This window comes from Bos grunniens, chromosome 6 (genome assembly GCF_055505025.1).
Source record: "Bos grunniens cultivar Pamir isolate PY7600 chromosome 6, Bosgru_T2T1.0, whole genome shotgun sequence".
In the NCBI taxonomy this organism is placed as follows: Eukaryota; Metazoa; Chordata; class Mammalia; order Artiodactyla; family Bovidae; genus Bos; species Bos grunniens.
Genome location: NC_141170.1, coordinates 103,262,564 through 103,285,181, shown reverse-complemented (window position 1 = coordinate 103,285,181; position 22,618 = coordinate 103,262,564). Strand labels below are relative to the sequence as shown.

General features: G+C 42.8%; 1 long non-coding RNA gene and 1 pseudogene across 1 annotated transcript; both read right to left on the bottom strand.

The window, feature by feature from the left end:
- Positions 1 to 130: 130 nt before the first annotated feature.
- LOC147371133 (uncharacterized) lies at positions 131 to 22,571 on the bottom strand. The gene is made up of 2 exons (XR_015165848.1): positions 22,454 to 22,571; positions 131 to 1,497 (listed from the first exon to the last, which is right to left on the bottom strand). It is a non-coding gene; the product is annotated as an uncharacterized LOC147371133 (long non-coding RNA).
- Positions 19,736 to 20,218, bottom strand: LOC147371134 (small nuclear ribonucleoprotein G pseudogene; annotated as a pseudogene).
- Positions 22,572 to 22,618: the final 47 nt, after the last annotated feature.

The following is a 22,618-nucleotide window of genomic DNA, read 5'->3' as shown; positions in this document are numbered from 1 at the left end:
GTTGATCGACTGGAACTGACTGGAGGTGAGCGTGGAGATGGTCTAGAGGTCAAGAGGAAGCTTCTACCCAAGCTTGAACTCACTGAAAGACAGTTATAGGTTTAAAAGAAGACAAACTGAAATCGTGTCGTTTGTTCTTATACTGGACATTTATTAAGATTCTCTCAGTAAAGTTTTACAGTTTGCTCTTCAACAGGTACAAAGATGGTAAGTGGTGAGGGAAGATTTGAACCCAGGTTTGACTTTAGAGCAAAAAGTATATTTCATCTATCTCTGAGCTTCAGAATGAATTAAAGAAAATTATATCAGAGTTGCTAGAAGAACCTTCATTATGATTCCAGGTCAACGTGCCAGAATCTGTGGCTCTGTTTTTTAAATATGTTTCTCTCTATGGGAACTTTCCAAGCTGTGCTGCTGGGTGGCATTTGACAAGTTTACATTTCTCAATATAACCCTTTTCCTTAATTACACAAAGAAACTTGTCTTGATGTGATAATGGTATAGAAATGGGAGGTGAAAGGATGGCTAGTAAGAACATGAAATTCTGAGTCTTTAAATTCTACTCACAAAGATCCACATACTAGCAGAGAAATCCCTGAAAGAAAGGCGGGTAAGTCATCTTTTCCTGGTGGGACATCTCTTGGTCTTTAACATCCAAACCTCATAATGGTACATATCTCTTAGCACATTTTGGGAAATAATATTTACATAGGCAAAATGTGTATGTATGTCTTTAAAACTCAATACAACATTTTAAACTAAACAATACACATAAAAAGTCTCAATTATTTTCCAAACTGACAGAATAAAAGAATCATATGAAAAGAACCCCAAGGGTCAGTTAAGTGGATGTATAACTCTTGCTGGCACCAAGAGAGGTTGTATTAACTACAGACAAAGCAAAGAAATTAACATTCATATTAATTTTTTTTTGGTGACTGGGAAATGATATTTTAAACATTTTCCATTCTTATTGACAGTTTATTTATTATACATAGTATTTGGATGTGTTTACATTTCAAGAAGTTGGCTCAGAGTTTGGGATTAATATGCAGCATTATATAATTTTTGTAATTTAAAATAATGTGAAATACATTTCCTGTGAATGTTCTTATATTAATACCATAAAGTCTGATTTTCAGAAATGAATTACTGGAATTAAGCAGGAAATACCTATCTATGCATAGAAAGTAAAATCAGAAAGAGAGCTAAATTAGCACTCCTGCCCAGACAAAGAAGTCCTACCAACTTAAGCTCTCCTCTGAATTCATCCTTCCACACGCATAAAAGGACAAGGGACTGGGTCCTGAGCCCCTTCTAGAGTATACTCTGAGCTCCTGGAATCTTGAAAGTCCCTTCAGTCAGGAGGAAGAGAAAGCAAAGAAGGATTCTGTCAGTAGTATCGGTCTCCTTTTAAAGAGCTTTCCAAGAATGCCACCCTCTCGTCGCTTCTGCTTGTATCTCATTTGCTAGGACTGTATCCAATGACACGTCTACCTGTAAGGGAGGCAGGACATACGGCTGTGAGTATTACCATAACCAAAAACAAATAAATAAAGGAAGAGGACACTTTCATATTAAGGAAAAAAGAGAAACTGGCCACAGATGGAATAATTTGTGAAGGAACAGTAATCTTCTCCTAAGCCAACAACATTCACCAGCATTTTGTTTTTTAGCCTGTTAACAAGCTCAGTAGCACTTTGACAGTCAATTAGCAGGAGGGAAATATTGGAATATCTTTATTCCTTTGTCAGGAAATTGTCAATGCTCCTAGACATGACAGGGAGTTCTGTCCATTAGTACCTTGTGAATATTTCTACTTTCTTATTCTAGAAGCATCTGAAATAATCTAGAATGGGCTGTTAATTCAATCTTGTTGTTCTTGGTTAGTTGCTAGTGAGTGAAGTTGCTCAGTTGTGTGCGACTCTTTGCGAACCCATGGACTGTAGCCTACCAGGCTCCTCCGTCCATGGGATTCCCCAGGCAAGAGTGGGTTGGTTAGTAGCTAAGTTGTCTCCAATTCTTTGAGACCCCATGGACTATAGCCCACCAGGCTCCTCTGTCCATGTGATTTTCCAGGCAAGAATACCGGAGTGGGTTGCCATTTCCTTCTCTAGGGGATCTTCCCAACCCAAGGATTGAACCCATATCTCCTGCATTGGAGGGCAGATTCTTTACCACGGAGCCACCAGGGAAGCCCAATTCAGTCTTCAGTTCAGTTCACTTCAGTGGCTCAGTCGTGTCTGACTCTTCGCGACCCCATGAATCACAGCACGCCAGGCCTCCCTATCCATCATCAACTCTTGGAGTTCACTCAAACTCACATCCATCAAGTCGGTGATGCCATCCAGCCATCTCATCCTCTGTCGTCCCCTTCTCCTCCTGCCCCCTATCCCTCCCAGCATCAGAGTCTTTCTCAATGAGTCAACTCTTCGCATGAGGTGGCCAAAGTATTGGAGTTTCAGCTTTAGCATCATTCCTTCCAAAGAACACCCAGGGCTGATCTCCTTCAGAATGGACTGGTTGGATCTCCTTGCAGTCCAAGGGACTCTCAAGAGTCTTCTCCAACACCACAGTTCAAAAGCATCAATTCTTTGGCACTTAGCTTTCTTTACAATGCAAAGAAATAGAGGAAAACAACAGAATGGGAAAGACTAGAGATCACTCCAAGAAAATTAGAGATACCAAGGTAACATTTTATGCACAGGTGGGCTCGATAAAGGACAGAAATGGTATGGACCTAACAGAAGCAGAAGATATTAAGAAGAGGTGGCAAGAATACACGGAAGAACTGTACAAAAAAGATCTTCATGACCAAGATAATCATGATGGTGTGATCACTCACACTCACCTAGAGCCAGACATCCTGGAATGTGAAGTCAAGTGGGCCTTAGAAAGCATCACTACAAACAAAGCTAGTGGAGGTGATGGAATTCCAGTGGAGCTATTCCAAATCCTGAAAGATGATGCTGTGAAAGTGCTGCACTCAATATGCCAGCAAATTTGGAAAATTCAGCAGTGGCCACAGGACTGGAAAAGGTCAGTTTTCATTCCAACCCCAAAGAAAGGCAATGCCAAAGAATGCTCAAACTATCACACAATTGGACTCATCTCACATGCTAGTAAAGTAATGCTCAAAATTCTCCAAGCCAAGCTTCAGCAATATGTGAACCGTGAACTTCCAGATGTTCAAGCTGGTTTTAGAAAAGGGAGAGGAACCAGAGATCAAATTGCCAACATCCGCTGGATCATGGAAAAAGCAAGAGAGTTCCAGAAAAACATCTATTTCTGCTTTATTGACTATGCAAAAGCCTTTGACTGTGTGGATCACAATAAATTGTGGAAAATTCTGAAAGAGATGGGAATACCAGACCACCTGATCTGCCTCTTGAGAAATCTGTATGCAGGTCAGGAAGCAACAGTTAGAACTGGACATGGAACAACAGACTGGTTCCAAATAGGGAAAGGAGTACGTCAAGGCTGTATATTGTCACCCTGTTTATTTAATTTCTATGCAGACTACATCATGAGAAACGCTGGGCTGGAAGAAGCACAAGCTAGAATCAAGATTGCCAGGAGAAATATCAATAACCTCAGGTATGCAGATGACACCACCCTTATGGCAGAAAGTGAAGAGGGACTAAAAAGCCTCTTGATGAAAGTGAAAGAGGAGAGTGAAAAAGTTGGCTTAAAGCTCAACATTCAGAAAACGAAGATCATGGCATCTGGTCCCATCACTTCATGGGAAATAGATGGGGAAACAGGGGAAACAGTGTCAGACTTTATTATTTGGGCTCCAAAGTCACTGCAGATGGTGATTGCAGCCATGCAATTAAATGACACTTGCTCCTTGGAAGGAAAGTTATGACCAACCTAGATAGCATATTCAAAAGCAGAGACATTACTTTGCCAACAAAGGTCTGTCTAGTCAAGGCTATGGTTTTTCCTGTGGTCATGTATGGATGTGAGAGTTGGACTGTGAAGAAAGCTGAGCACCAAAGAATTCAGTCTTAAAGGCGCACTATTTACAACTGTCTGTGTATATCCCAAATTATGTCTGACAGCCTTTGGTTCAAGATGGCAGACAACAAAAGAGAACAAGAGGGCACAGTCAATAGACATGAGAACTCAACAAGCTTCTAGTGGATGGAAAGAAGATGAAAACACCAGGGTCTTGCAGGGGAAAAGGAAGGGATTTCAGCAAAAAAGAACCACTCAGAGTTCTAAGACACTGAATGAGAATATCTGAAGTGGCCGGGGGCGGGGGGTCGGGGGGGTCGCGGAATAAAAGCAGGCCAAAAGCAGAGGTGTAAGTACAATTCTGACCACGGAAAACACGAGCCACTGTCTGCCCTTCCCATCATCATGTATTCCTGTCTCTATTCATATGAGCACCAGCATTTTACCTACAGAGAAAAAATAAACAGACACATAACAACAAAACATTAAGGATTTTAAAAAATATAATTGTAGCTCTTTCCTGGGGAGAATTAGGGAGGAAGGCCACAGAATGAAGTTCTCCCCATTCCAGTATTTGTACCTTCTCTATTCCCCTGATTAAACTCTGCACTTGCAGAAAGTAAAGTCTTCTGACCCCAGTACACACATATACACACAGACTACTGTGTCCATATACATACAGACTACTGGGAAACTAACCTACAATACCACAACAGATGAAACTCATGCTGCCTGCTTAGAACAATCAAATTAAGCTGTGCTAAACTTTCCAGCCAATATGGATGGATGCACAACATGGATCACATGAAAATGTAAATCCAAATGTGTGAAATCCTTGAACCTGGCCACCACCTTATAAATTTAAGATAATGAAGCTCCTCCAACTAACAAGTCCATCCTTGTTCCAAAAATAAATAAATTAATGTCCCTCTAGGTAGATCTCTCCTTCAATTTTAAGTCCCAGAAGAGGGAATCAATGCTTCTCCTCCCCAAATTCTTATTTTTCTCTGATCCAACAGGAGGGGTCACACTCCATGCCTGGGTTGAGGTTTATTCCTTCCTCAACAACTTGCACCAACTTTTGTATTTTTCTTTAGTGGATCACGTTGGGGTAGCACCAACATTAGCACCTGCAGAACTGGATCACTTCAACCCCAATGGTCTCATGAGTCCCAATCTTACAAATGTTCATAGGACCAGCCCTTTAACCACTGAATTTAGAAAACTTTATGGAAATGTCTAAAACAAAATGTAAGCCTTAACACTTAAATCTCAGCAACTACCCACCACCAATTGCATTTCTTGAGCTGAAGCGGATATTTCAGACCTTAGCTACAACCTAAGACCGCATCATTGTAACCAGTTGTAGGCCACCTCAGAGACAGTGTCACGGAGGAGAAGAAGGTAGACTATGGAAAATCATAAAAACATCCTTCTTATTGATGGACGAGGATGCACTATTTGAAAGACATCATTTCCCTAGCCAAGGGCAGCCTAAGACCTGGGTCCAAAGCAAACCAAATGACCTGCATCGCCCCTATTCCCCAAGCACCTGAATCTCAAACTTCTCCAATCCAGAGGGAAAAGCTTGTCCAACAAAAAGCAGCAGCAGAGGAATACTGAGTGACAGAACAAAAGAGCTGGGGTTCTTCCACAATACCAACAGACTCACTCTTTCCACTGGCCAAACGAACAATCTAGACAGGCTTCCTTCACCAGCTGTCAGAAGAGAATGCCCACAGAATGCCAAAGACTCCACCAAAGAGCTGGTAGGAATCGCAGTGGTGGCTACCTGCGGGGAGAAAGTATTGACTAGGAAGGGGGGCATTAGGAAACCACCAGAATCATGGAACTGTTTCTACTTTGATCTCAGTACTGACTGCATGTGGATATATAAGTAAGCAAAAATTCTTCAAACTGTTCACTTAATATTTGTGCATTTCATTGCATATAGAATATACCTCAAGAAAAAAGGGGGAAAAATAATTTTTTTAAAAAAAGAAGACACACAGCCAAATTTTTTCAAATAAGAAAACACTTCCAGACTTTCTGTAATTCTCCGGATTTCTGAAGTGACAGATCTGAAAGAAAGAATTAAGGGCAGTCAAAAAAAGAGGAAGATGATGATCAAGCAGGAGATGATCACATTTCCCTTCAGATCAGATCAGATCAGTCCCTCAGTCGTGTCCGACTCGTTGTGAGCCCATGAATTGCAGCACGCCAGGCCTCCCTGTCCATCATCAACTCCCGGAGTTCACCCAGATTCACGTCCATCGAGTCAGTGATGCCATCCAGCCATCTCATCCTCTGTCGTCCCCTTCTCTTTCCGTCAATCCCTCCCAGCATCAGAGTCTTTTCCAATGAGTCAACTCTTGGCATGAGGTGGCCAAAGTACTGGAGTTTCAGCTTTAGCATCATTCCTTCCAAAGAAATCCCAGGGCTGATCTCCTTCAGAATGGACTGGTTGGATCTCCTTGCAGTCCAAGGGACTCTCAAGAGCCTTCTCCAACACCACAGTTCAAAAGCATCAATTCTTCAGCGCTCAGCCTTCTTCACAGTCCAACTCTCACATCCATACATGACCACAGGAAAAACCATAGCCTTGACTAGACAGACCTTTGTTGGCAAAGTGATGTCTCTGCTTTTGAATATGCTATCTAGGTTGGTCATAACTTTCCTTCCAAGGAGTAAGCGTCTTTTAATTGCATGACTGCAGTCACCATCTGCAGTGATTTTGGAGCTCAGAAAAATAAAGTCTGACACTGTTTCCACTGTTTCCCCATCTATTTCCCATGAAGTGATGGGACAGGGTGCCATGAACTTCGTTTTCTGAATGTTGAGCTTTAAGCCAACTTTTTCACTCTCCTCTTTCACTTTCATCAAGAGGCTTTTTAGTTCCTCTTCACTTTCTGCCATAAGGGTAGTGTCATCTGCATATCTGAGGTTATTGATATTTCTCCCGGCAATCTTGATTCCAGCTTGTGTTTCTTCCAGTCCAGCGTTTCTCATGATGTACTCTGCATAGAAGTTAAATAAACAGGGTGACAATATACAGCCTTGATGTACTCCTTTTCCTATTTGGAACCAGTCTGTTGTTCCATGTCCAGTTCTAACTGTTGCTTCCTGACCTGCATACAAATTTCTCAAGAGGCAGGTCAGGTGGTCTGGTATTCCCATCTCTTGAAGAATTTTCCACAATTTATTGTGATCCACACAGTCAAAGGCTTTGGCATAGTCAATAAGCAGAAATAGATGTTTTTCTGGAACTCTCTTGCTTTTTCCATGATCCAGTGGATGTTGGCAATTTGGTCTCTGGTTCCTCTGCCTTTTCTAAAACCAGCTTGAACATCTGGAAGTTCACAGTTCACATATTGCAGAAGCCTGGCTTGGAGAATTTTGAGCATTACTTTACTAGCATGTGAGATGAGTGCAGTTGTGTGGTAGTTTGAGCATTCTTTGGCATTGCCTTTCTTTGGGATTGGAATGAAAACGGACCTTTTCCAGTCCTGTGGCCACTGCTGAGTTTTCCAAATTTGCTGGCATATTGAGTGCAGCACTTTCACAGCATCATCTTTCAGGATTTGGAATAGCTCCACTGGAATTCCATCACCTCCACTAGCTTTGTTTGTAGTGATGCTTTCTAAGGCCCACTTGACTTCACATTCCAGGATGTCTGGCTCTAGGTCAGTAATCACACCATCGTGATTATCTGGGTCGTGAAGCTCTTTTTTGTACAGTTCTTCTGTGTATTCTTGCCATCTCTTCTTAATATCTTCTGCTTCTGTTAGGTCCATACCATTTCTGTCCTTTATCGAGCCCATCTTTGCATGAAATGTTCCTTTGGTATCTCTGATTTTCTTGAAGAGATCCCTAGTCTTTCCCATTCTGTTGTTTTCCTCTATTTCTTTGCATTGATCGCTGAAGAAGGCTTTCTTATCTCTTCTTGCTATTCTTTGGAACTCTGCATTCAGATGCTTATATCTTTCCTTTTCTCCTTTGCTTTTCACTTCTCTTCTTTTCACAGCCATTTGTAAGGCCTCCCCAGACAGCCATTTTGCCTTTTTGCATTTCTTTTCCATGGGGATGGTCTTGATCCCTGTCTCCTGTACAATGTCACGAACCTCATTCCATAGTTCCATCAGGCACACTATCTATCAGATCTAGGCCCTTAAATCTATTTCTCACTTCCACTGTATAATCATAAGGGATTTGATTTAGGTCATACCTGATTGGTCTAGGTTTAAATTCATGTCAAAACAACTGGAAGCGAGACAAAGAAATAACCACCCATAGCCCCATGCAACACAAGTTAGCTCTCATGAAAGAGAATGCATCCCCAAAGTCTTTACCTATATGTGCACTGTGACTTTAAATCCCTTTCATGAAAACAGAGAGGGCTCTACTCCAGGGAAACATCGCCAAATAAAGATGTTGAGTCAGAACCCCTGTCCAGCACTTGAGTAACCTTCTCCGAAGGCACAGTTTCACAACTATAGTTCAGTGACCTGGTTCAAAGATTTATTCTCAGGGATGTGCCAAATGATTTTCTTTTTCTTATTTATTTCTGTTTTTACTTTTTAGCCACCAAGTGGCACGTGAGATCTTAGTTCCCTGACCAGGGAGTGAATTGGTGCCCCCAGGAGTGGAAGCATGGAGTCTTAACTGCTGGGCCACCAGGGAAGTCACAAATGACTTTCTCTTTAAAAGGGCTGCTGCATTATTCAAATTGGGGAAATAATGCCTCTGAGGGCCTTAGTTAGGACCAAGAAAAAGAACACAAGAAAAAAACTTTATTTGATGCTTTAAAATATTAAAATATTCTTATACCCCCATTCCTCAATATTTTCTTCTCTAATTCCCCATTTGCCTCCCCACACACAAACTACCACCACCATTCAGACAACCAGATTGTTCTACCTCCTGGACTAGAGGACAGAATGTGTCAACAAATTAAAAGATTTAATTCTTAGATTTGGGATTTTAAAACTTAGGCAGTTTGGAGACTAACAAAGAGCCATGACAGATACAGTATAAATGGGAAAGTACCTGATACATAAGAGAAAAATATCCCATTCTCACTCTACTCCCTGTCAATCTCCAACCTCTAAAGTACAAAGGAATCCTCAGGCTAAAAGAAGACTCCATCTTATTGCAGTGGAAACACAGAAGTGGTAACAGAGCATCTAAAGGGTCCCAGAAAGAGGAAGCTTGCCCTTGAGTTCTTGGGTTGAGATCTAGGAAGGATTCAAAACCCCTATATGGGTTGCTGGTCTCTGGGAGGAAAGGAAACCAGCTCCCATTGTTTAGGCAGAGCCTGTGGAAATGACATAGCCTTGGAGGAAAAGTTGTTGCACGGCACACCTACCCAGGTAGCATTGGAGACAATGCCTTAGGCTTTCCCATGCTCCGACACAGCCTGGATGTTTTACATGGCTCCTCAGAGAAGCACAGAGAGAGTGATAAAAATGGAGGGCCCATGGATGGGAATTAGGTACAACTAGGCAATTACATGGACTTTCATTTAAGGACCAGATAGGATGACTGTTCCAATGGATGCCAGATGACATCAAGGACAACACTGACCTCCTGACTTCCCCTCAACAATGCAGCCATGACCACAGCTAGCCCACAGGGACTTTTGTGCAGCTTAGGAAAAAACACTATACAATGTATACTGCTTACTGAAAGGAGGGCTTCCCTGATAGCACAGTTGGTAAAGAACCCACCTGAAATGCAGGGACCCTTGATTCCTGGGTTGCGAAGATCCGCTGGAAAAGCGGTAAGGCTACACACTACAGAATCCTTGGGCTTCCCTTGTGGCTCAGCTGGTAAAGAATCTGCCTGAATTGCGGGAGACCTGGGTTCGATCCCTGGGTTGGGAAGATCCTCTGGAGAAGGGAAAGGCTACCTACTCCAGTATTCTGGCCTGGAGAATTCCATGAACTGTATAGTCCATGGGGTTGCAAGGAGTCGGAAATAACCGAGAGGCTTTCATTTTCACTTTAGTGAAAGGAGAGGTTAACTTTCTGCTCCCTGTCTCTCTACCTACTCCAACCCCCAAGCCATGGTACTAGGAAATAGAACTCAGATGGTCTAACTCTTATACCTGAGCCACATCAACTCCAAACCTGCCTGAATAGTTGAGACTAACACATCTCAGGAAATTTATCTAAAATTTCATGCAAATTAAATGCATCCCAATATACAACCAAAGATATAAAGGAGAAACCACAACACAATGGTAGAAGGTACAGAGACATAGTCAAGACCCATAACCCCAAATGCGCAACTCACAAATGGGAGTTGCAAATTAGAATTGCAGAGCTTCTCCCCAAGGAGCAAGGGGTCTGAGTCCTACACTGAGGTCTCCAGCCCAAGGGTCCAGTACAAGGAAGATAAGCCCCCAGAATATTTGGCTTTGAAAGCCAGCAGGGCTTACTTTCCAGAGAGGCAGAGGGCTGGGGGAAATAGAGACCCCACTCTTAAAGGGCACCCACAAAGTCTCACGCATTCCAGGACCCAGGGCAGAAGCAGTAATTTGAAAGGAGCCTGGGTCAGACCCACTTGCTGATCTTGGAAAATCTCCCGAAGAGACAGAGGCAATTGGAGTTCATCCTCGAGACATAAACACTGGTGCCAGTCATTCTGAGGAGCTTGATCTACTCTGAGGACACTGGTTTAGGCCATTTGGAATGCTCCCTTTAGCTTTACTAGCGCCTGGAGTCTAGGGCCCAGGCCTGCCCACAGCCTGTGGCACCAGTATTGGCATGCCAGAACAGTCTGGTACAGGCATAAAAACAGACACAAAGCTCAGTGCAACAGAACAGAGGGCCCAGAAACGAGCCCCTCTTATATGGGCAATTAATCAATGACAAAGGAGCTAGGAATATAAAATTGAGAAAGAAGAGAAAACAGCTTTTCTGATAAACGGTCTTAAGAGAATTGGACAGCTACATGTAGAAGAATAAAACTAGACTTTTCTATTGGGCTTTCCTGGTGGGTGGCTCAGTGGTCAAGAAATCATCTGCAGTGCAAGAGACCCAGGTTTGACCCCTGGGTCAGGAAGAGCCCCTGAAGGAGGAAATGGCAACTCACTTCCGAATTCTTACCAGGAAAATCCTTGACAGTCTACAGCCCATAGAGTTGCAAAGTCAGACATGACTGAGCAACTGAATATGTTCTGTAAAACCATGAACAAACATAAACTCAAAGTAGATTAAAGATTTAATCTTAAGGTCTGATAACATGAAACTTCTGGGGACAACATAAACAGTTAAATTTTCTGACATCACTCATAGAAAAAAAATTTTTTTAATATGTCTCAGGCAAGGGAAACAAAACAAAAATAAAAAATGGACTAACAAACGAAAAGGCTTTTGCATAGCAAAAGAAACTATCAAAAAAACCCGAAAAGGCCACTTACTGAATGGGAGAAGATGTTTGCAAAAGACACATCCAACAAAATGTTGATACCCAAAATATACAAAGAACTCATACAACTGGATATTAAACAAATAATCTGCTTAAACATTAGGGAGAGGATTTAAATAGACATTTCTCCAAAGAACACATACAGATAGCTACCAGGTGCTGAAAAGGTGCTTAACAACACTGACCGTCAGGGAAATTCAAACCAAAACCAGCTGTCCTAATTGCTGGCATCAAAAAGACAACAAAGAAGAAATTTCGGCAATTATATGCTGAAAGAAAAAGTCCTCCGACACTGTCAGTGGGAATATAAATTGGTGCAGCCCTTGTGGAAAAGCGTGTGGAGGTCTCTCAAACAACTAAAACTTGAACTACCACATGCCCCAGAAATTTCATTCCTGGGTATCCATATGAAAAAAATAAAAACATTAATAGTAAAAGATACATGTACCCCAATGTTCATAGCAACATTATTTATGATTGCTTAGACATGGAAGCAAATTTAGTGTCCATCAACAGATGCATGGACAAAGAAGAAATGGTATGTATATTAACATGGAATACTGCTCAGTCATAAAAGAGAAAGTTTACCATTACAGCAACGTGGATGGACTTGGAGTATTGTTATTATTCATAACAAGGTCCTTTCAATCACACCTGAGTTTTTATCAATGACATGACTTTCAGTTAGCTTCAAGATAAAGGCTGGTGCCCAAGGGAACGATCAGCCATCCCCTGACTATGGAAAGCTCTATACCTTGCCTTATGCATCTCTTCCATCTGGCTGTTCCTGAGTTGAAACCTTTATGATAAACTAGTAATCTAGTAAGTAAAATATTTTCTTCAGTTCTCTGAGTCATTATAGCATATTATTAAACCTATGGAGGGGTTGGGGAACCTCCTATTAGTGGCAGGTATGTCAAAAGCACAGGTGATAACCTGGACTTATGATAGGTATCTGAACTGGGGACGTGGGGTGGAGTCTTGCAGGACTAAGCCCTTTAACCTGTGCAATCTGATACTATCTCCAGGTAACATCAGAATCGAGTTCCACTCAGACATCTAGTTGGTGTCAATAGCAAACTGGAAAACTGCTCAGAGTGAAAAAGCCTACACATCTGGCATCAGAAGTGAAGTACTGAGAATGATGTATATGGCACAGAAAAACAGATTTTTTCCCCACAACTTTCTTCCTTCCAAATGTGTCATGACTGTATCTAATAGACAGAACCTATGGCTCAGATGGTAAAGCGTCTGCCTGCAATGAGGGACACCCAGGTTCGATCCCTGGGTTGGGAAGATCCCCTGGAGAAGGAAATGGCAACCCACTCTAGTACTCTTGCCTAGAAAATTCCATGGATGGAGGAACCTGGTGGGCTACCATCCATGGAGTTGCAAAGAGTCAGGCACGACTGAGCGACTTCACTTTCACTTTAACTTGCATCCAGATTACAGATGCAAAGGAGATTGGTCAACATAGTTTTCAGTTTTCCAGTCTCAAGTTTACATCAGTTCAGTTCAGTTCAGTTGCTCAGTCGTGTCTGACTCTTTGCGACCCCATGGACTGCAGCACACCAGGCTTCCCTATCCATCACCAACCCCCAGAGCCTACTCAAACTCATGTCCACTGAGTCGGTGATGACATCCAACCATCTCATCCTCTGTTGTCCCCTTTTCCTCCCACCGTCAATCTTTCCCAGCATCAGGGTCTTTTCAAATGAGTCAGTTCTTTGCATCAGGTGGCCAAAGTATTGGAGTCTCAGCTTCAGCATCAGTCCTTCCAATGAATTTTCAGGATTGATTTCCTTTAGGATGGACTGGTTGGATCTCCTTGCAGTCCAAGGGACTTTCAAGAGTCTTCATCACCACAGTTCAAAAGCATCAATTCTTCGGTGCTCAGCTTTCTTTATAGTCCAACTCTCACATCCATACATGACTACTGGAAAAACTATGGCTTTGACTGAACGGACCTTTGTTGGTAAAGTAATGTCTCTGCTTTTTAATATGCTGTCTAGATTGGTCATAGCTTTTCTTCCAAGGAGCAAACGTCTTTTAATTTCAAGGCTGCAGTTACCATCTGCAGTGGCTTTGCTGCTGCTGCTGCTAAGTGGCATCAGTCGTGTCCGACTCTGTGCAACTCCATAGACGGCAGCCTGCTCCCCCATCCATGGGATTCTCCAGGCAAGAACACTGGAGTGGGTTGCCATTTCCTTCTCCAATGCATGAAAGTGAAAAGTGAAAGGAAAGTTGCTCAGTTGTGTCCGACTCTTCGCGACCCCATGGACTGCAGCCCACCAGGCTCCTCCATCCATGGGATTTTCCAGGCAAGAGTACTGGAGTGGCGTGCCATAGAGCCCCCCAAAATAAAGTCTGTCTGTTTCCATTGTTTCCCCATCTATTTGCCATGAAGTGATGGGACTGGATAACCCAGGGATCAAACCCAGGTCTCCCGCATTACAGGCAGATTCTTTGCCAGCTGAGCCACAAGGGAGAGCCCCCAACTTTATATAAAGACACTCTAAAAGGAGAGTGGACTGGACCTTAGCAGGCCATTCTTCAATATCTATCACAGACATTGTATCACTGTCCTAATATATTGTATTTGTGCATTCTAAAATTATACAGTGCCAGAAAAACATGATGGAAGTTGCCCGCTTTGGGAAATAAACTATTTTAAGTAAATCTATTCTGTTGAAAGCAGAGGAAATACAAGTAGTGTTACCTGGCAACTTTGAATATCAATGAAATGATTAAGCATACAGTTTCCATTTATTCATGATCTGTGGCTACACATTGCCAAATTTCCAACTGCTTGATATTACAGGGAAGGAGAAGAATCTGACATGTGTAGTGCCCATTTGATCTTGAAAGTATTTTAAAACCTGTGCTTTCCTCAAATTTATTCATTCTTTCCTATGGAAAAAAAAAAATCCAGGAAGAAAGGCATTCTGGCTTGCATCACATAAAATCTGAAAACTCTACAAATACTAAATAAAGTACTGCAATAGACTGAACAACAGCTACCCAAATATATTAGGTCCTAATCCTTGGAACCTATAAACATTACCTTATATGAAAAAAAAAAAAAAAAAACCCTTTTCAGATCTGATTAAAATAAGGATATTGAGATGGAGAGCTTATCCTGGTTTATCCAGGTGGGCCCTAAATGCAATAACATGTATCCTTATTAGGAGGAGGCAGAGGGAGATTTAACACGGATATATAGAGGAGAAAGGTATATGAAGACAGATTTGAAGATACTGGCCTCAAAGGTAAGAGTGATGCTGCCACAAACCAAGGAATGCCAGCAGCCATCAAAAATTGGAACAACTAAGAGATTCTCTCCTCTAGCTACCAAAGGAGCATAGCCCAGGTGACACCTTGATTTTGACCTAGTGACACTGATTTTGGACTTCCGGTGTCTAGATCTGAGAGAAATAAATTTCTGTTGTTTTAAGCTAACCAGGTTTACAGTGATTTACTGTAATAGTCACAGGACAAGTATTTCACAACTGAAATATTAGAGCCTACTAGCTCAATACATGAACTGTGAACTTTCAGATGTTCAAGCTAGTTTTAGAAAAGGGATAGGAACCAGAGACCAAATTGCCAACATCCGCTGGATCATGGAAAAAGCAAGAGAGTTCCAGAAAAACATCTATTTCTGTTTTATTGACTATGCCAAAGCCTTTGACTGTCTGGATCACAATAAACTGTGGAAAATTCTGAAAGAGATGGGAATACCAGACCACTTGACCTGCCTCTTGAGAAACCTATATGCAGGTCAGGAAGCAACAGTTAGAACTGGACATGGAACAACAGACTGGTTCCATATAGGAAAAGGAGTACATCAAGGCTGTATATTATCACCCTGCTTATTTAACTTCTATGCAGAGTACATCATGAGAAACGCTGGACTGGAAGAAACACAAGCGGGAATCAAGATTGCTGGGAGAAATATCAATAACCTCAGATATGCAGATGACACCACCCTTATGGCAGAAAGTGAGGAGGAACTCAAAAGCCTCTTGATGAAGTGAAAGTGGAGAGTGAAAAAGTTGGCTTAAAGCTCAACATTCAGAAAACGAAGATCATGGCATCTGGTCCCATCACTTCATGGGAAATAGATGGGGAAACAGTGGAAACAGTGTCAGACTTTATTTTTTTGGGCTCCACAATCACTGCAGATGGTGATTGCAGCCATGAAATTAAAAGATGCTTACTCCTTGGAAGGAAGGTTATGTCCAACCTAGATGGCATATTCAAAGGCAGAGACATCACTTTGCCAACAAAGGTCTGTCTAGTCAAGGCTGTGGTTTTTCCAGTGGTCATGTATGGATGTGAGAGTTGGACTGTGAAGAAGGCTGAGCGCCAAAGAATTGATGTTTTTAAACTGTGGTGTTGGAGAAGACTCTTGAGAGTCCCTTGGACTGCAAGGAGATCCAACCAGTCCATTCTGAAGGAGATCTGCCCTGGGATTTCTTTGGAAGGAATGATGCTAAAGCTGAAACTCCAGTACTTTGGCCACCTCATGTGAAGAGTTGACTCATTGGAAAAGACTCTGATGCTGGGAGGGATTGGGGGCAGGAGGAGAAGGGGACGACAGAGGATGAGATGGCTGGATGGCATCACTGATTTGATGGACGTGAGTCTGGGTGAACTCCGGGAGTTGGTGATGGACAGGGAGGCCTGGTGTGCTGCGATTCATGGGGTCGCAAAGAGTCGGACACGACTTGAGCGACTGAACTGAACTGAATCCCCTTCCAATTAACTTATCTCCAATTAACTTAATCCTATTTTTTCTTCTTCCCCATCTTCATTAAAACTTCAGTTTTAAAAATTCAGCGATTAAAGTGAGTGAAGAGTGAGTGAAGTCGCTCAGTCGTGTCCGACTCTTTGCGACCCCGTGGACTGTAGCCCACCAGGCTCCTCTGTCCATGGGATTCTCCAGGCAGGAATACTGGAGTGGGTTGCCATTTCCTTCTCCAGGGCATCTTCCCGACCCAGGGATCGAACCCAGGTCTCCCGCATTGCAGGCAGACGCTTTAACCTCTTGTTTGTTCAACTTTGTCCCAACTTCAGGCAGACTACAGTAAACAACATCTCCCAAAGCTTCCCGACAGCAGAGCAGGGCCGGTGCGCAGCTCCGGGACTGCACCCGCTCGCAGTCCCCAGGGCCGCGGCGAGCAGGGCACGCTGGGTGCCGAGATGGCGTGCAGGCTGCCGACCGCGGCCTGCATGCTCCACACCGCGCGCAGCCCATGTTCGCAGTGGTTAGAAGGTACACCGAAAGCAGCCAAGAAACCACCTGAGGCAAGATTAAAGGGACGTGAGAGGCTCATCAAGATTAGGAGACTGGACCACCTATGACTCTGCATACACCCTAATCTTGTCAGCAACCCCAACCTATTGAAACTTTGTAGAAGAAAGAGGAATGCAAGACTGTTGTTACTGCCTTGATCTTTATCACATACCCTTGCCTGACTTAGCATTCCCTGGTGGCTCAGACAGTAAAGCGTCTGCCCGCAATGCAGGAGACCCGGGTTCGATCCCTGGGTTGGGAAGATCCCCTGGAGAAGGAAATGGCAACCCAGTCCAGTACGCTGGACGACTGAGCGACTTCATGACTTCACGACTTCCCTGACTTATAACTTCTCCCTATTCACCAGAGAGTGGGGGCACAGTTCTTGAGACCCTAGCCTACTGTGTTCCCCCTTTGCCTGGCAAAGTAACAAAGCCACTCTTTCCTTCTCCATTAAAAAAAGAAAAAGAAAAAAAAACTGGATCCAAATTCAGAATACCCTGGAAATCATTAGACTTTATACCAGGTAGTATATGATCTTAAAAAAGAAAAAAACCTTCAAAAGTCTAAAGTACAGAACTTCAAACAAAGAATCAGACGTCAATAAATCAGTATGGGGACTTCCCTAGCAGTCTGATGGTTGGGAGTCCACTTTGCAATGCAGGAGACATGGGTTCGAACCTTGGTCAGGAAACTGATCCCACATGCCTTGGAGCAGCTAGGCCCGAGGCAAGAATACTGGTGCTGCAACTATTGAAGAGATCACGCCACAGCTAGAGAGTCGATTAGTGAAAGTCACTTAGTCACGTCTGACTCTTTGAGACCCCATGGAATGTGCAGTTCTGTGCAATTCTCCAGGCCAGAATACTGGAGTGGGTAACCTTCCCCTTCTCCAGAGGATCTTCCCAACCCAGGGATCCAGCCCAGGTCTCCAGCGTTGCAGGCGGATTCTTTACCCGCTGAGCCAGGAGGGAAGCCCGCAAAAGAGTCCATGTGTTGCAACAAAAGATCCCAAGTGCCACAGCTAAGACCCATGCAGCCAAATACATATATAAATCATCATGATTTTGGAAATCCCACATTTGGGGAACTGTTTTACTCATTTGGCTTCTGGGAAACTCTTATTTTGTGGATGATATTTTTTCTCAAGGTCACCTTATTTTCCAACTTTAAACATCCTCCAATCTCTTCCACAGTTTTCTTCTCCTAGTTCAGTCAATTCAGTCACTCACGTCTTGTCTGACTCTTAGCGACCCCATGGACTGCAGCACACCAGGCTTCCCTGTCCTTCACCAACTCCCAGAGCTTGCTCAAACTCATGTCCATCGAGTCAGTGATGCCATCCAACCATCTCATCCTCTGTCATCCCCTTCTCCTCCTGTCTTCAGTCTTTCCCAGCATCAGGGTCTTTTCCAATGAGTTGGCTTTTCGCATCAGGTGGCCAAAGCATTGGAGTTTCAGCTTCAGCATCAGTCCTTCCAATGAATATTCAGGACTGATTTCCTTTAGGATTGACTAGTTGGATCTCCTTGCAATCCAAGGGACTCTCAAGAGTCTTCCAACACCACAGTTCAGAAGCATTAATTTTTCTCCTAAGATACTTGAACCATTACAAGAGTTCTCTACATGGTCTAATTGAGAAAGACTCCAGGCTCAAAGTACAACTGTTAGAGAGGAATCCGCTGCTGTGAATGCCTACAGCACTGAGAGAACGTGAGCCATAGATGGTCAGGCCAGGGTGGGGGTGTGGATGTGAGCCTGGCCATCTGCAGTGCAGATGGCCAAACTCCGCCTTCCCTCTTCCTCCTTTTCCTACTAAGAACCATAAAACATGACAAGTGGAGGACACCTAACTGTCCAATAATCCTCATTCTACAGGAGAAAACTGAGGCCACCAAAGGGAAAGGGATTTGCCTAAGATACCTGGTAAATCAATTAATGCAGGGCTAGGAAAGAACTCAGGCTTCCCTGGCAGCTCAGTTAGTAAAGAATCTGCCTGCCGTGCAGGAGACCGGGGTTTGATCCCTGGGTCAGGAAGGGCCTCTGGAGAAAGAAATGGCAAACCACTCCAGTATGATTGCCTGGAAAATCCAACGGACAAAGGAGCCTGGCAGGCTACAGTCCATGGGGTTGCAAGAGTCTGACATGACTTAGCAACTAAACCACCACCACCATCAGGAAAGAACTCAAGCCTTCCAAGAATAGGTCTAGTGCTCTCCCCCTGTGCTACAGCTTTCCCTTTCTTATCCTTCCTCTAACAGGAGCTGAAATGACTTCTGCCAAGGCTCCCTTTGCCTGCATTTGGGGCTGGGTGGTCTTCTTCCCTCCAGCTCTCCCTCCCTCTCTCCTCCTCCCTTGCATTCTTTTCCTTCCTTGTTGTATACAAAATACAGCAAAATGATGTATAAAATATAATACAATCATAAAAACAAGTAACAGAAGAAAAAATAAGGGTAGAGATTACAAGATGGAGTTGGGAATAAGGTTAAAAATGTATATTATATTAAGGTAAAAACGTCTACGAAGGTAAGTCCCAGATTTGCCTCCAAATTTTTCTAACAGTGGAAACACAATTTACGTTATTCTTGATAATAAATCAAGTACCTAAGATGGCACAACTATTAATACTGAGACCAGGTAGGAATACTCTTCAGAGTTTCCTTATAATCAAAATATTTGAAGATTTGTTGTTGTTCCTTTTAGGCTATTTGCTGTAGAACACGTTGAAAAGACAGTCTTTAGGAGTTTAATTAGTATTCACTGTCTTAGGCCAAGTCATAAGGTGGTAAAGCCCTCCTCAGTCTTACATGAGAGTAACTGCTCTGCAGGTCTGAAGGCTCAGCTATGGTCCACTGTTCTGCCACATGCCTCTGACAGATTAAAGTTGGATCATGGTGGGAAAGGGACTCATTGAGATTCATGCCTTTCTCAAGGTCTCATTTATAGTTTGGACCAATGTTTATCAGAGGGAGAGCCTGAGAGGGTCTAGGTATTTCTTTGTAATTAAAAGAAGTTTATTCATTATAAATTTCAACGCATCTCCTATTTTCTTTTTTTGTTTTTTGTTTTTTTTTTTTGGCTATTACAAAAGTTTATTTAACAAAAAAGTAAGAAAATGTACACAACCCAATTTTTCTGGTAGTAAAACGTGGAGAGGGGACACAGGGAAGCGTTGATTTCTCTGGTGAACACAGCCATTGTTCATACTCATTCCAAGGCTTCTAACATGATGATACTATTTCCTCGTATTACCACCATTCCAATATTGTTCTGTTGCCCACTAGTTGCCATCTCCACACATTCATCTATCACAAGATTCATAAAGGGATCAAATCCCCGCAATATTCCTTGGACAAGTCTGCCACCATTTAATTTCAATGATAACTTCTTGTCCATAAATTTCTTCAACTCGGGAGGGTGTGCTTTGCTCATGTATACTCCGCGAGCTCAAAGAAGCCTCCAAACGGAATTCGAGTGGGCCTCACGCTTCAGGAGCAGGCCCGGGGCTTTCCTATTTTCTACTAACACAAAAATAAAGAGTAAATGCAGTTTCCTAGCAGCCAGTTCATTAATACATTTATTTAGTTGCTAAGTTATGTCTGACTCTTTTGTGACCCCATGGACTGTAGCCTGCCAGTCTTCTGTCCATGGGATTTCCCAGGCAAGAATACTGGAGTGGGTTGCCATTTCCTTCTCCAGAGGATCTTCCCAATCCAGGGATCAAACCCATGTCTCCTGCATTGGCAGGTGGACTGTTTAACACGGAGCCACTAGGGAAGCTCTCATTAATACATACAAACATATATATGCACACACACACACACACACATATATGGAGAGTGTGGGAACCTTAATATAATGTAAAAGTAACTCTTCAGTTCAGTCGCTCAGTTGTGTCCGACTCTTTGCGACCCTATGAACCACAGCACACCAGGCCTCCCTGTCCATCACCAACTCCAAGTCCACCCAAACCCATGTCCATCGAGTTGGTGATGCCATCCAGCCATCTCATCCTCTGTTATCCCCTTCTCCTCCTGCCCTCAATCTTTCCCAGCATCAAGGTCTTTTCCAATGAGTCAGTTCTTCCCATCAGGTGGCCAAAGTATTGGAGTTTCAGCTTTAGCATCAGTCCTTCCAATGAACACCCAGGGCTGATCTCCTTTAGGATGGACTGGTTGGATCTCCTTGCAGTACAAGGGACTCTCAAGAGTCTTTTCCATCACCACAGTTCAAAAGCATCAATTCTTCGGTGCTCAGCTTTCTTCAAGTCCAACTCTCACATCTATACATGACCACTGGAAAAACCATAGCCTTGACTAGATGGACCTTTGTTGGCAAGTGTCTTTAAATTTCATGGCTGCAGTCACCATCTGCAGTGAAAAGTAACTCTAGATTTCTATTAACATGCAGGTTGCCTAATTGTTCTCGAGGAGTGCTTTGATCTTAATAGCAATAATAAGAAATTGTTTTCATTATCAAATAATGTTCTTGAGGTTTTCCTTTATATCTCAAATACATTTTTTGTGCTACCAAATAATTCTCTGTGTTGAACACATACAGGGGAAGTTTATCAGAATATATCTGAATAAAGAAAGCACGAGAGGTAGGATCCTATTACCTCCTATTTGATCTCCTTTCCCAGACATCCCTCAAGGGCCAAGGAAAACTCATTCCTTGGGCCTTAATTGCTCTTGGCTACTCCCAGAGCAAAAAGTCTTGGCTCACAAACTCAGAGGCTTTCAGGCAGCAAGCGACTGTCTGCAGCATGGAAGGCATATGCTCAGAGTGTTGTGAAAACCCCAGAGTTAAACTGGATTTTTGAACACCTATCTCATTCCCTTATTAAATCAGATGTCTTAAATCAGATGTCTTCCTCTGTAATGCTGTGCTCACCACTCACTTAATTGAACTTTTTCAATTCACTGAATTGAAAGTGTCTATTTTGGAGTTTGAGTTTATTTTTACGTAATTATTTGTACATCTCCTATTCAAGTAAAATTTTGACCTTTTATATTTCCCTTAATCTCTTCCAAGATTAATAAGGCATGTTGATCACTATGGTAAGATCTTTTTAGGACAGGTCTACATGGGATGGGCTTTGAAATGGCTCAGGCCCACCTCAAACTTTGGGGCAAAGGAAGACGATACTTTGAACTCTGGCCAAGCACCACGATAGGGAGATGCAGGATGCCACCTGAGGCACGTACAGAGCACCTCTGGAGGGGGCAGTGGGAAGCAGGAGCAGAAGGTGGGTCCCTAGGTCACCCTGTTCTTCCCAGTGTTTGGGGGAGGCCTCTGCCCTGCCACAGTCTTTAAGAAGGCTCCAGGCCCCAACTTCCCTGTTCCAATCAAAAATCTTGCAAGCCACCTCAGTTCTGTCAGTTTTTGTCAGAAAAGGAATGGGGAAAGTTAAGGCTCCTTGGCTTCTTTTGTTTGTAAATAAATTGTGTCTTTGAGAGGGAAAAAAAAAAAAAGATCTTCCTAAACTTTTTAATTTTCAGAGAGATCTAAAGTGAAAATTAAAGAAAAAAAGAAAGAAAGTGAAAATGACCAGGAACTGAATATTGATTTTTCTCTCCGGGAGTTTTGATTTTTTTTTCCCCCAATGTTAGAATTTCTTCCTTACAAATCAATATAGTTTCCAACTTTGGAAACTATCTCCAGTTAGGTTAGCAAAGTTCATTGGGGAAAAAAAAAGAAATGAAATGTGGTCCCTGTATTGCCAACCTCTGTAAGCAGGCCCAGAATAAAATTGCAACTTACCACTGTCATTAGAGAGGTGTAGTCCATTTCCACCTGTGCCAGATCCAATGCCAGCTGGGTGGCATCAAAGAAGGTACATGAAGAAATTATGATCTGAATCTCTCTCAAGGGGTCAACTGAATCAGAGGACAAGGGAAAACGGAATCACCTACTTGAGGTGTGTTT